This window comes from Sminthopsis crassicaudata, chromosome 2 (genome assembly GCF_048593235.1).
Source record: "Sminthopsis crassicaudata isolate SCR6 chromosome 2, ASM4859323v1, whole genome shotgun sequence".
Taxonomy (NCBI): Eukaryota; Metazoa; Chordata; class Mammalia; order Dasyuromorphia; family Dasyuridae; genus Sminthopsis; species Sminthopsis crassicaudata.
In genome coordinates, this window is record NC_133618.1 from 540373065 (window position 1) to 540388304 (window position 15240).

General features: G+C 35.2%; 1 protein-coding gene across 8 annotated transcripts in view; it reads left to right on the forward strand.

Moving 5' to 3' along the window:
* The window catches only part of DENND4A (DENN domain containing 4A), a 126793-nt gene that overhangs the window by 40364 nt on the left and 71189 nt on the right, over positions 1-15240 (forward strand). The gene's annotated exons all lie outside the window — the stretch shown is intronic.

Here is a 15240-nt window from a genome sequence, read left to right on the forward strand (position 1 = left end):
GAACTCAAAAATTACAAATTTCAGAATTGTTTTTTATAGATAGATGATTTTAAAAAATCAGCAGCCATTAAGACATTCCATTCCTAGAACACTCTAGGAATTATGCCATATTCATTTAGTCCTACTGTGATTGACAACTTAAAATATTAATAAAGAGAAAGGTCATGGTGGTATTGTATTCTGAAAATGACTATTTGCAATACTCAAGAGTTTTTAAAATGTTTATAGTAGCAATAGTTAGTATTTTATACTCCACCAACAAATTGTGTCTAGAATAACTGACAGATTGTGAATGATGTACTTACTATATATTCAGAATATGTAATCGCACACAAAATATACTTTTTCACTGTAGGTTTGTATCTACTCTGTGGCTGTCTTGATTCAAATTCAAGTGAATTGATTTCTTTATTGTTAAGAACTATTTCTGTAGATTACATCTCTCTTACTATATTCCCAAATCAGAGTTCAACAGTTTATCAAAGATATTCCAGATTTGCTAAGGACATTGAAAAATACCCATCTGATGAAATGAGCAAATGTTCTCTTTATTTTCTCAAAAGTAATCTTGAAGTAGTGAATTCACTGTTGGCCTAGAGGGTTCTATATTGCAGAAAAAGTGGAAGTTATCAACTCATTTTGTTTGAATTTCAGTTTTTTGAGGAGTTGGGGGAGGAGGTTCCATTATTGTTGTTGTTTTGTTTTTGTCATTGAGTGTGTTGTTCCTAAAAAATCGTTGTTCTCTGCCTTATCTTGTCCGTTGTTAATCATTATTGAACCAATTTATTAATTATGAATTAATCATGATTGAATCAATTTATTTTTCACCAATTCTTTATTGTTATTACAATCTATTATTATCCCCTTCCAGCATCCCTTTGCCTATATTTTGAGGAAGGTGATAAAAAAATTGTAAAGAATTTCTAGCATATTCACCCTTTGACTCTCTGGTTTCCCTCCAAGCTGATGTCTGACTTTTAATATAAACTAGAAATTGCCCTGGTTTTAGAGAGAGATGGTTATTTCCAATCAGCAAACAACTATCAAATAGTTCCTTTTTTTAAGCAGCTTTTGATATCATTGATTTTGAGGAAAGATTGCAGAACTGGATGAAATTTATTTACAGTGGTTGCTTACCTCCTTCTCTAAGAGGAACCAAAAAATAGTTTGGTTTTTTGTTTATTTTATTGGTTTGTTTTATTATTTGTACTTTTAGAGGTTCCAGGAAGGAAGTTCTGATTTTTTTCTCACACTTGTCCACTGTATATTAGGGAGCACTGTGGATATGAATGTGAATTTACAGACAGAACTCCTGATCCCAACCATTTATTGGATGATTAACTAGTTACAACAAAAGTTAGTTGATTCTGTTGTGATTATAATAACAAAGCTTTCCTTGGAGAAGATTGGAGATGTGAAGCATTGTAAATACTGCCACAATTAATCAATGTGTTGGTCAGTTTTCCCAACAGCTTTTTTTTTTCCTTTTTAAATTGTTGTTATAAGAGATGGCTCCTGAGTATGGTTTAGGGCATGATATGTTCAGAAATGAAGGTGATATAAAAACAAAAGATACCAGTTTTTTTTAAAAGCTTGCTTCTAATTTAGGCCTTCATCAGCCCCCTGATTAAGCATCCATGTCCTTTTATTCACTCCATTCTCAGCAAAATGTTAATACTGAAGCAGAGTCTCTGATTGTGTACCTTTTGTTCAAGGTGCTCCACTGGCCTTCCTATTGCCTCTCAAATAAAATACAAGCTCCTAAGTTGGGTATTTAGAGCCCCCCATAGTGTGGACCTATCCTGCCCTTCCAGTCTGCTTCATATTATTCCTTATCATGTCTTGTGTTGCAGGCAGACTGCCCATTCTATGCACCCTAAAGTCCACTTTCCCAACTTTGTCCAGGGTGGCCTCTGCCTAGAGCACCCTATCTCTCCATCCCACAGCTCATGTCTGTCTGAGGCTTTTCCTGACTCTTCTTGTAATTTCTTCATTATATATTTTAGATTTACTTATTTATAAATATGATGTAGTAGATATAGTACTAGATTCAGAGACAGGAAGATCTGAATTCAAATCCAGCCTCTGATAATTATTCTAGTTACCCCTAGAGCCATTGGGATAATTGAAAGCAATCAATATGGTCTCTGAGCTTTGTCACTCACTGCCTGTGTTATCTTGAGCAGGTCATCCAACCTCTCTGTGCCTTAGTTTCCTCACAGGCAAAAGGAAGGGGTTGTATCTGGTGACCTCTAAGTCCCTTCCAGCTCTAAATCTATGTTCCTGTGTGCCTGTGTTTACTTCACCCTTGTTGTTCAGTTATAAGATCCCATGGCCCATAGCACACCAATACTATCCATGATGTTTTCTTAGCAAAGATATTCAGGTGACTTGCCATTTCTTTCTTTTTTCTTTCCCCCCCCCCCCCGGAGGCAATTGGGGTTAAGTGACTTGTCTAGGGTCACACAGCTAGGAAGTGTTAAGTGTCTGAAATTAGATTTGAACTCAGGTCCTCCTGACTTCAGGGCTGGTGCTCTACCCACTGCACCACCTAGGTGCCCACATTTCTTTCTCCAGTAGATTAAAGTGAATAGAGATTAATGATCACACATCTATTAAATGACTGAGGCTACATTTAAACTCAGGTCTTTCTGATTCCAGATCCAGCACTCTATCCACTAGCCATCTAACTGCCTCCTATTTTTCTCTAGTTAAAAAAAAAATTCTTGAAGGCAAGGTCTCTTTAGTTCTTGTCTAAGTCAAGAATCTATTACATATATATTACATAACTATTACATATAGTGACTGACATATATATTACCTACTTAATAAAGGCTCGTTGAGTTGAAAGTTTAAAATGAGTGGTAAACAATATATAAGCTTAAAATAGAGATGAAAATATTTAGATGGGGGAACCGATTGTATCTGGATGCCTAAATGTCTTATTTTTAAACATGGGCTATGGTGCTTTATTAATAGAAGAGATATGTTCTCAATTTTGATATTTTGGTGCAATTTCATTTGACATTCATAGGACACTGGCAAATTTCCAAGTTGGAAAGCAGAAGTGAATTCTACTTTTCATTTCATTTTCATTCTCTTTTGTTGGTAAAAAATTTTTTCAAAAATATTGTTAGCAGATAGTGTTGGATTTAAATTGAATCATGTGCTCATTGAGCTCTGCATTTTCTATAATGGTACGCATTACAATCCTTTCTTACTGCTTCATCCAGTGCCATGCTAATCTATGTTCTTCCAGTGTTGAAGAGTAATTTCTCTAGATCTTCTGACATTTCATAGATTGTAGTACAAGACTTAGATTAACTAACTATTATCCTTTGTTTTTTATGACTGACCCACTTCCTTTTCCAATTGTGCATTTCTGGATAATCTTTTTGTCAATACTTCTTGCACATAGTTTGTCATTGGTAATAAATTTTTACTATTACCTTTCAACCTCACACTTTTGTTGCCTTGCCTTTCTGACCATAGTATTATTTCAGAAAGATTTCAGCAAAAAATGGTAAAATTTTGATATTTAAAAGAAATTTTCTAATTATTTGGAAAATTTATGTGAAGATTCTCATTTCCCAATGATGCAAGATAAATGAAGTACTGGCACAGTTCTCTTGGCATCTATAGAAGGAAAAGAGAGTCACAGACTTTCCAGAGACTGCTGGAAAGTTTTCTGCGCATATTGCTCTTTTCTCTCCTCTCTGCCTAGTTTCTAATAATACATTTATTTGAATTGTAGCTTATTCTCTCCATCTGGCTAAGCTTCCTAGAATAACTTTTCTTTTCTCTTAATTTGCTGTTTGGAATTAATGAAAAATTAACAGCAAATTAAGAGAAAAGTTTGATGGTCATTTTTCCCCTTTTCTTCCTTTTTGGAGGGATTATTTTTGCCTCCTCCAAATAAAATAAGAAAAAGATACATGGAATAAAGCATGTAGTCAGGCAAAATCTATACAATAGTCTGTTCAGAAATGTATGAACTTTTGCACCTGGAGTCTTAATATACTGTAATTTGTTTAGACATTCCTCAATTTATGGTCACTCTTTTAGTTTACAATTCTTTACTACAACAAAAAGTACTGCTACAAATATTTTCTGGATATGTATCCTTTTCTTTTTCTTTGATCTCTGATGTATGAGGTTAGTAGTAATATCGCTAGGTTGATGGAATGCAGAGTTGTTTAAATATATATATATATATATAATTCTATTCTAGGAAGTTGAAGAAGAACCCAGGTATTGAGATGATAAAAATGACTGACCAGAAACCAGCAAGGTGTGTGTGTGTATGTGTGACAGAGATAGACAGGGGGGAGGGGGGGAGGGGGGGGAAGAGAAAGAGAGAGAGAGAGAAAGCGGAGAGAAGAATATATTTGGTAAATACAGGGCAAGGAAACATGTAAAATTTATCTCAATAAAAGTTTCAGGTAGCAGATGGCCTCCTCATACCTAAATCTGTTCTGTCACACTAAGGTTCCTTCCTGGCCAACATTTCACATTAGGCAACACAAGTTGAGCATCTTGCAGGAATGCAATAGACAAGGCAGAATCTCTGATTTGAAGCATATCTCTTTTATATCTTAACAATCTTGTTTTTCCCTGTTCCCACCATTAAATTTTTATTATGCTCACTGTCCTCAGGATCTCTATATAACAGTCAGGCCTTAGTGAGAGTCAAAGCAGGCCCTGGCCAAAACCCACCACAAGTGGTGGTTTTAAAATGCAGGATTAATTCACAATTTCATGAATAATGCATTTGTGTGCCTATGCTTTCATATCTCCTCTTATCATTGCCATTTTACTTTTTTAAAAATAATTTTGCCAATCTGATCAGTAAGATAGTTTTGTTTTAATTACCATATTTTAATTATTAATGATTTAATTATTAATTATTTAGAGCATTTTTCATATTATATTGATTCTTTGGATTTCATCCTTTGAGAAATGACTGTTCATATTCCTTGAATATGGATTCATGTAGGAATTTGTAAAGGGCTAGAACTGAGCAAATGCACTTGTATAATGGAGTACGTGAGACTAATTGCCAATTGGATGGTTCTCTATTAACATGATTGAAGGTTGACCCTCCCCAGCTGTTCTGTGCTGACTTGATTGGTGGGACAAAGAGGGCAAGTGATATGTGTGGGTGGAGTAGGAGGAGGAAATTGAGGCATTCTACTGGAGGTGGTGTAGAGAGAGGAAGGTGGGTATAGAGATTACTAGATCTAATCCCCTGACAGGTCCCCAAAAGACCAAGAATAAAGACTTTTGATTAGCCTGACTTCGGCTGATTTCTGGGAAGACAGAGTTCCAGCATTTTGGCGGAGAATTGATCCTTGTTCTTATAGATTTGAATCAGTTTCTAATGTACCTTGATATTACACCTTTCATAGTATTGTACTTTGTAAGTTTTCCATAATCATTTCTTTTAGCACAAGGAAGAAAGTGATAAGAAAAAAATGGGATCAACACCAGTGGCTTATGATTAAAGCATTTTTCCTCTCTTTTGCTGTCTGTCTTTTTCTCCTTGTTGAGACCCTATAACTCTTCTTGCCATTTTTTTTCCTTAACCTTTTAATCCTCCCTTCAGGATCTACCTTCCAAAGATGAAGTTCATTTTGCTTGTGACTATTATGCTCTTGGTTTTATTCTCCCTCTTAACTTTACCTCTATCCTGATAGCTTTCCCTATTGTTTGATGTATTTCTCTACTAAAGTGTGTGTGTGTGTGTGTGTTTCTGCATGCGCATACATGTGTGCATACGCACACCTGGGCACACATACATATCCTCTTTTGTCTACTTCAAATAAGAGATAAGAGTAAGGTTAATTTAATAACCCCCCTCCAAACTTTTATATGGTTGCACACTAGTTGCAACATTTTTATCCTTTCTACACTAGTGTCTTCCTTCTACTCTTTTCTTTTTATGGGAAAGGTAGAAAAGGGGGATGATTATGAAGGAGTTTTAAAGACAAATGAAGAATTTTATAATTGATCCTTTAGAAAAGGAGCCATTAGAGTTTATTGAGTAGGGGTGTGACGCAGTCAGAGGTTTGGAAGTTTTATACAGTAGTGAAGAAAGACTGAGATAGGGAGACCAATTAGGAAAGATACTCAAAATAGTCTAGGCAGGATATGTACAAAAATGTTCATAGCAGTTCTTTTTGTGGTTGCAAAGAATTAGAAATCGAGGGGATGTTCATCATTTGTAGAATGCCTGAACAAATTGAAGTTTATGATTTTGATGGAATACTATTATGATATAAGGAATGAGAAGGAATGGTTTCTGAAAACCTGGGAAATCATATGAACTAATAAAAATGAAGTGAGCAGAACCAGGAGAACACTATCCACAGTAACAACAATATTTTAATGATGAATAACTGTGAAAGACTTAGCGATTCTGATCAATATGATGATCTGTGATAATTCCAAAGACCTCATGATAAAAATGCTATGTCTACCTCCAGCGACTAAACTAATGAACCTCTCTGAGTACAGATTAAAATGTATTTTCAACTTTCTTTATTTTTCTTTTTTTTCAACATTACTAATATGGAAATATTTTTTTGCCTGACTTCATATGTATAACATATTATCAAATTGCTTGCCTTTTCAAGAAGAATGATAGTCTAGGAAGGAGAGAGAAAATTTGAAACTGAACATTTTTCTAAATCTTAAAAAATTAAAATACAAAAACAATAATTCTATTGTATGTTATTTGTTGGGTGAGTTCGAGTAAGAAATCAAGAAGACACTGAGGATGTGAACCTGTGTGACTGGAAGATATGATGCTGCCTTCAGCAGTCAAAGAGAGGGAAGAGTTTGAGAGGAAAGAAGAGTTTTATTTTGAACTTATTGAGCTCAAGATGCTTAGAGGAATCTAATCAGAGAAGTCCAAAAGTCAGTTAATGATATATGATTAACTCAAGAGAAAGATTACAGCTAGATATAGAAATCTTAAATCATTTTCATAGAAATCATATTGAAGCTATGGGAGCTAAGGAGATCATCAATTGAGGTAGTAAAGACAGATTAAAGAGGGTACAAGACAGAACTTTAGACGATACCCACACTTAGTGAGCATGTCCTGGATAAAAATTTAGCAAAGGAGATTGGGAAGGAATAATCAGACAGATTGAGAAGGAGAACCAGGAGAGAACAATATCACAAAATTTAGAGAATATATGCAGAAGGTAATGTACAGGGTCAAATGTTGCAGAGAGGGCAAAGAGGATTAGAATTGAGAAAAAGTCATTGGATTTGGCAATTATGAGAGCGTTGATAGGTTTAGAGAGAGTAGTTTTAGATGAATGAGGAAACTGAGCTGCAGAGGATTTAGAAGAGAGAGAGAAAAAAAGGCAGGGAAGGTACCATGTATAGAGAGCTTTTCCAAGGAGCAGAGATGCTAATGGAGATATGTGGGGCACATGAGGGCTTTTTTTTTTTTTTTTTTTTTTTTTTTTAAGAACAGAAGAGATATAAGCTTATTTGTAGGCAACAGGTAAAGAAATCAGTAGGGAGAGATTCAAGATAGAGAGTGGAGATGATAATGAGACTAATGTTATGGAGATGACGAGAGAGGATAGGATCCAGGCTGTATATGAAAGCTTTGCTATAGCCAGGAGAATTACTTCTCTGTGTGAAATAGATAAAGCAGGATATGCTGGTACAAGATGTCTGTTTGGTATGAAATGAAGAAGAGAGAAGAGGGGGCCATCAGTGAAAGCCTTTTGAAATGAACGAATTGAAATGAATGAAATCCTTAGCCAAGAGAGGATGTAGAAGACTTGAGGAGGGATGTCAAGATTTGTAATAGTTACTGTGGTAACTTTGAGGTCTAACAGGATTTCATTTTATAGTGAGGCCCTTATTAGATTATATAACAAATTTGTAATGGATGCAATCAACTTGAAATCCTTATTTTTTCCACCTTCATTCTGGACCATATGAATAGGAACAAAGGAGGTAGATGAAGGGAATAACCTTAAATTTGGATTGGTAAAATATGATCATTAATAGAACAGGGGGGTAAGTGATTCTAATATAGAGTACATTGTAGAGTTGAACTGATTCATTAAGAGATTAAAATGGGAAAGGGAGGTGGTGTAGCATTGGTATCCTGGGGAAGAACTGAGGGATTGGTGAGCCTAGTGATGATGAAAAACAGGATGAGAGTTTATAAAGCATAAGGAAAGATGGAATGATAAAGTTTAAGATCAGATAAAGGAATTTCAATTCCTGAACATGAAAGGTTATACCTAGGGTGATGGCACTATCACCCTATGTATGACCTCTTTGTGAAAGTGGAGTAGTAAGTAGCTCATGGGAATTCAGTAGAGTGAAGAACTGGGACATTAGACTAGTTGAGGAAACATCAATGTGTAGTTGCAGTTCCCTGGCATGAATTTTTCAAATAAATTTACCTTTCTTAGTTTCTCTTGATTTTTCTTTTTGCATTTCAAAATTTCTACTCAGTTCTCATTTTTTTTATCAAAAATTCTTGAATGTCATTCCATTAAATGTTAAATTTTGCTCCTGTAGAATTATATTCAGCTTTACAGGGTAAATTTATTCTGAGTTGTAAGCCTACATCTTTTGCCTTTTTAAATATTGTACTCTAAGGTCTTATTTCTTTTGTAGTAGAAACTGCCAGGTCTTGTGTAATATTCATTATGGTTTTCTGGTACTTGAACTCATTCTTTCTATTTGTTTGCAGATTTTTTTCTTCTCTGCCACCTTAAGACATTAGCTAAGACATTCTTAGAGCTTTTCCTTTTGGCTTTTCTTTCCGGAAAATATTCTATATTCTATATAATATTCGTTCTATTTCATTTTGTCCTCTGTGGTCAGTTTTCAGTTATGATTTCTTGAAATCTTGTGCCCACATATCTTTCTTTTTTTTTTTTTCTTAACAATCCTAACAATTCCAAGGAATTGAATGATTCTTGAATTATCGCTCCTTGATCTGTTTTCAAGTTCTTTCTTTTTTTAAAATTTTTTTAAATAATATTATCCCTTGTATTCATTTTTCCAAATTATCCCCCCCTCCCTCTACTCCCTCCCCCCAATGACAGGCAATCCCATACATTTTATATGTGTTACAATATAACCTAGATACAATACATGTGTGTAAATACCATTTTCTTGTTGCACAATAAGCATTAGATTCCGAAGGTACAAGTAACCTGGGCAGACAGACAGTAGTGCTAACAATTTACATTCACTTCCCAGTGTTCCTTCTCTGGGTGTAGCTATCTCTGTCCATCATTGATCAACTGGAAGTGAGTTGAATCTTCTTTATGTTGAAGATTTCCACTTCCATCAGAATACATCCTCATACAGTAATGTTGTTGAAGTGTATAGTGATCTTCTGGTTCTGCTCATTTCACTCAGCATCAGTTGATGTAAGTCTCTCCAAGCCTCTCTGTATTCCTCCTGCTGGTCATTTCTTACAGAGCAATAATATTCCATAACCTTCATATACCATAATTTACCCAACCATTCTCCAACTGATGGACAGCCATTCATCTTCCAGTTTCTAGCTACAACAAAAAGATCTGCCACAAACATTTTGGCACATACAGGTCCCTTTCCGCTTTTTAGTATTTCTTTGGGATATAAGCCCAGTAGTAGTACGGCTGGGTCAAAGGGTATGCACAGTTTGATAACTTTTTGGGCGTAGTTCCAAATTGCTCTCCAGAATGGCTGGATTCTTTCACAACTCCACCAGCAATGTATCAGTGTCCCAGTTTTCCCACATCCCCTCCAACATTCATTATTATTTGTTCCTGTCATCTTAGCCAATCTGACAGGTGTGTAGTAGTATCTCAGAGTTGTCTTAATTTGCATTTCTCTGATCAGTAGTGATTTGGAACACTCTTTCATATGAGTGGATATAGTTTCAATTTCATCATCTGAGAATTGTCGGTTCATATCCTTTGACCATTTATCAATTGGAGAATGGTTTGGTTTCTTATCAATTAGGGTCAATTCTCTATATATTTTGGAAATGAGACCTTTGTCAGAACCTTTACTTTTAAAAATATTTTCCCAATTTGTTCCCTTCTAATCTTGTTTGCATTAGTATTGTTTGTACAGAAACTTTTTAGTTTGATGTAATCAAAATCTTCTATTTTGTGATCAATAATGATCTCTAGTTCTCCTCTGGTCATAAATTCCTTCCTCCTCCACAGGTCTGAGAGGTAGACTATTTTCTGTTTCTCTAATCTATTTATTATCTCATTCTTTATGCCTAAATCATGGACCCATTTTGATCTTATCTTGGTATATGGTGTTAAGTGTGGATCCATATCTAATTTCTGCTATACTAATTTCCAGTTTTCCCAACAGTTTTTTCCAAATAATGAATTTTTATCCCTAATGTTGGTATCTTTGGGTTTGTCAAAGATTAGATTGTTATAGATGTACCCTTTTTTGTCCTTTGTTTCTAATCTGTTCCACTGATCTACCGGTCTATTTCTTAGCCAATACCAAATGGTTTTGGTGACTGCTGCTATATAATATAGCTTTAGATCAGGTACACTTAGACCACCTTCCTCTGATTTTTTTTTCATTAGGTCCCTTGCAATTCTCGACCTTTTATTCTTCCATATGAATTTTGTTGTTATTTTTTCTAGGTCATTAAAATAGTTTCTTGGGAGTCTGATTGGTATAGCACTAAATAAATAGATTAGTTTGGGGAGTATTGTCATCTTTATTATATTCGCTCGGCCTATCCAAGAGCACTGAATGTCTTTCCAATTATTTAAATCTGACTTTATTTTTGTGGCAAGTGTTTTGTAATTTTTCTCACATAATTCCTGACTTTTCTTTGGTAGATGGATTCCCAAATACTTTATACTCTCAACATTTGTTTGGAATGGAATTTCTCTTTGTATCTCTTGCTGTTGCATTTTGTTGGTGATATATAAAAATGTTGAGGATTTATGTGGATTTATTTTGTATCCTGCCACTTTGCTGAAATTCTGAATTATTTCTAATAGCTTTTTAGCAGAGTCTTTGGGGTTCTCTAAGTATACCATCATGTCATCTGCAAAGAGTGATAGTTTGATTTCCTCATTTCCTACTCTAATTCCTTGAATCTCTTTCTCGGCTCTTATTGCCGAGGCTAGCATTTCTAGTACTATATTGAATAGTAATGGTGATAGTGGGCAACCTTGTTTCACTCCTGATCTTACTGGGAAAGGTTGCAGTTTATTTCTATTGCATATTATGCTTACTGAAGGTCTTAAATATATGCTCCTGATTATTCTAAGGAATAGTCCATTTATTCCTATACTTTCAAGAGTTTTTAGTAGGAATGGATGTTGGATTTTGTCAAATGCTTTTTCTGCATCTATTGAGATGATCATATGGTTTTTATTAATTTGATTATTAATATGGTCAATTATATTAATAGTTTTCCTAATATTAAACCAGCCCTGCATTCCTGGTATAAATCCTACTTGATCATAGTGTATTATCCTGGAGATGATTTTCTGAAGTCTTTTTGCTAATATCTTATTTAAGATTTTAGCATCAATATTCATTAAGGAAATTGGTCTATAATTTTCTTTCTCAGTTTTCGATCGACCTGGTTTAGGTATCAGTACCATGTCTGTGTCATAAAAGGAGTTTGGTAGGACTCCTTCAACTCCTATTTTTTCAAATAGTTTATATAGCATTGGGCCTAATTGTTCTTTAAATGTTGGGTAGAATTCACATGTGAATCCATCTGGTCCTGGGGATTTTTTTCCTGGGGAGTTGATTAATAGCTTGTTCTATTTCTTTTTCTGAAATGGGACTATTTAAGCAATTTATCTCCTCCTCTGTTAATCTAGGGAGCCTATATTTTTGGAGGAAGTCATCCATTTCACTTAAGTTATCAAATTTATTGGCATAAAGTTGGGCAAAGTAACTCCTTATTATTTCTCTAATTTCCTCTTCATTGGTGGAAAGATCCCCCTTTTCATTTGTAAGACTAACAATTTGATTTTCCTCTTTCTTTTTTCTGATCAGATTTACTAAAGGTTTATCTATCTTATTGGCTTTTTCATAAAACCAACTCTTGGTTTTATTTATTAATTCAATAGTTTTTTTACTTTCAATATTATTGATTTCTCCTTTTAATTTTTGTATTTCAAGTTTAATTTTTGGTTGGGGGTTTTTAATTTGGTCTTTTTCTAGCTTTTTAAGTTGCAAGCCCAATTCGTTAATCTTCTCTTTCTCTATTTTCTTCAAATAAGCCTCTAAAGATATAAAGTTTCCCCTTATTACTGCTTTAGCTGCATCCCACAGATTTTGGTATGCTGTCTCATCATTGTCATTATCTTGGGTGAAATTATTAATTGTTTCTATAATTTGCTGTTTCACCCAGTCATTCTTTAAGATGAGATTGTTCATTTTCCAATTACTTTTTGGTCTATTTACCCCTAACTTCTTACTGAATGTAGCTTTTATTGCATTGTGATCTGAGAAGAAGGCATTTATTATTTCTGCCTTCCTACATTTAATTTTGAGATCTTTATGTCCTAATATATGGTCAATTTTTGTATAGGATCCATGAACTGCTGAGAAGAAAGTATATTCCTTTCTATTGCCATTCAGTTTTCTCCAAAGGTATATCATACCTAGTTTTTCTAATGTTCTATTTACTTTTTTAATTTCTTTCTTATTTGGTTTGTGGTTTGATTTGTCTAAATCTGAGAGTGCAAGGTTGAGATCTCCCACTATTATAGTTTTACTGTCTTTCTTCTTGCAATTCTCTTAACTTTTCCTTTAGAAAGCTAGATGCTATACCACTTGGTGCATATATGTTTAGTATTGATATGGCTTCATTATTTATGCTACCTTTCAGCAGGATATAGTTTCCTTCCTTATCTTTTTTAACTAGATCAACTTCTGCTTTTGCTTGATCTGAGATAAGGATAGCAACCCCTGCTTTTTTGGCTTTACCTGAAGCATAATAGGTTCTGCTCCAACCTTTTACCTTTACTCTGTATGTATCTCCCTGCTTTAAGTGTGTTTCCTGTAAACAACATATTGTAGGATTCTGATTTTTGATCCAGTCTGCTATCCGTCTCCATTTGATGGGAGTGTTCATCCCATTCACATTTACAGTTAAAATTACTAATTCTGTATTTCCTGCCATCATATTATCCCCAGAATATGCTTTTTCCCTTAACCCCCCTGAACCCCTTCCCCGATATTTAATTTATAGACCCCTCCTTGTGACATGCAGCCCTCCCTTTTTTTAGTATCCCTCCCCCCTCCCTCCAAGTCCCTTCCCTTATTCTCCTTTTCCTTTTCCCTTTTCCTCTCCCCCTTTTTAATGAGGTGAGAGAAAATTCTCTGAAAAACAAATATGTCAATTATTTACTCTTTGAGCCTCTTCTGATGAGAGTAAGATTCACACAATGATTCTCCCCCTCACTAAATTCCCTCAGATATGGTGTATTTTCTATGCCTCTTCCTGGGATGTAGTTTCCCTCTTTTTATCACTCCTTCCCCTTTTTCTGAAACTACCCCCTTCCCTTTACTACACCCCCCCTTTTTTTCTTTTATATCAGTAGAATCAAATTATCCATGTGTACTTTTTATATACCCACAACAGAGTTACAGTTCTCAAGGGTTCTGTGTACCTTTTTCTGTTTCTCTTCAGTCTTGTGGATGTAGATCAAATTTTTTGTTTAAGTCTGGTTTTTTTCTTAGAAACATATAGAATTCCTCTATTTCATTGAATGACCATCTTCTTCCATGGAAAAAGATGCTAAACTTAGCTGGGTAGTTCATTCTTGGTTGCAGTCCTTGATCTTTTGCCTTATGGAATATCAGGTTCCAGGCCCTTCTATCTTTTAATGTGGAGGCAGCCAGATCTTGTGTGACCCTTATTGTGGCACCTTGGTATTAAAATTGTTTTTTTCTAGCTGCTTGCACTATTTTCTCCTTTGTGTGGTAATTCTGCAGCTTAGCCACTATATTCCGTGGTGTTCTTTTTTTAGGGTCTATTTCAGAAAGAGTTCGATGAATTCTTTCCACATCTACTTTCCCTTCTGTTTCTATTATCTCTGGACAGTTCTCTTTGATAATTTCCTGTAAAATAGAATCTAGGCTCTTTTTTTGGTCGTAGTTTTCGGGAAGACCAATGATCCGCAGATTATCTCTCCTAGAACTGTTTTCCAGGTCTATAGATTTTCCCAGTAAGTATTTGACGTTATTCTCCAGCTTTTCATTTTTTTTTGTTTTGTTTGACTGATTCTTGGGTTCTCAGTGAATCATTCATTTCTATTTGTTCCATCCTGAATTTTAAGGAGTTATTTTCTTCTTTCACAGTTTTTAGTTCTTTTTGTAAATGCCCAATTTCATTTTTAAATGAATTATTTTGCTCTATTGAATTTTTTTCCATTTCGCTAATTTTTTTTGAGAATTATTTTCTTTTTCCAATTCAGAAATTCTATTTTCTTGAGACTTTTTTATCTTTTCCAATTCAGAAATCCTACTTTCCTGTGATTTTTTTAACCTTTTCTAATTCACAAATTTTATTTCCCTGCATCTCCTGTGAATTCTTTATTTTTTCCAACTCCAATTTCAGAACGTTGTTATTCTCTATCATAGCTTCCCTTTCCTTTCCCCATTTTTCTTCAAACTCTTTTAACTTTTTAATAGTCTCTTCGAGGAGAGAGTTATGTGATGGAGAGTAGGTATCGTTCCCCTTTAGGTTGTTATCTGCTGACTCTCTGCTGTTAACTTCCTCGGGGTTGGATACCTGCTCTTTCTCTGTGTAGAATGAGTCAATGGTTCTTTTTGGCTTCTTACTCATGATTAAAAAATCTTTTGGGGTCTGTCCCTGGGGTAGGAAATTATTTATTTATTTCTTTACCAACTTCCTCCCAGACTGGATGGATGCAGCAGCTCCTGCACTTGAGCTAAGAGAGAGCTCTGGGAGAGAGTTCCCCACCCCCTCCCTGGAAGTGCTTCCCAGGTGATCAGCACTGCTGTGCTTTTAGGGCTGCACTATGTGTCCTAGCGGCTTCTCTGAGGTTTGAGACTGAACAGTAAAGGCGACACAAAGCCCAGCCTATGCGTCCCGGTGGGGCGTGGATGTCAGCAGCAGGTGACGTGGAAAGCCTCTGCGCTCAAACTGGAAGTGTCTGCCCTGAAACCGCGGTCCCTAGTTCAAAGGTTCCGATTCTCTGGGACTTCCGGGGCTGAGTTCCACAGCCT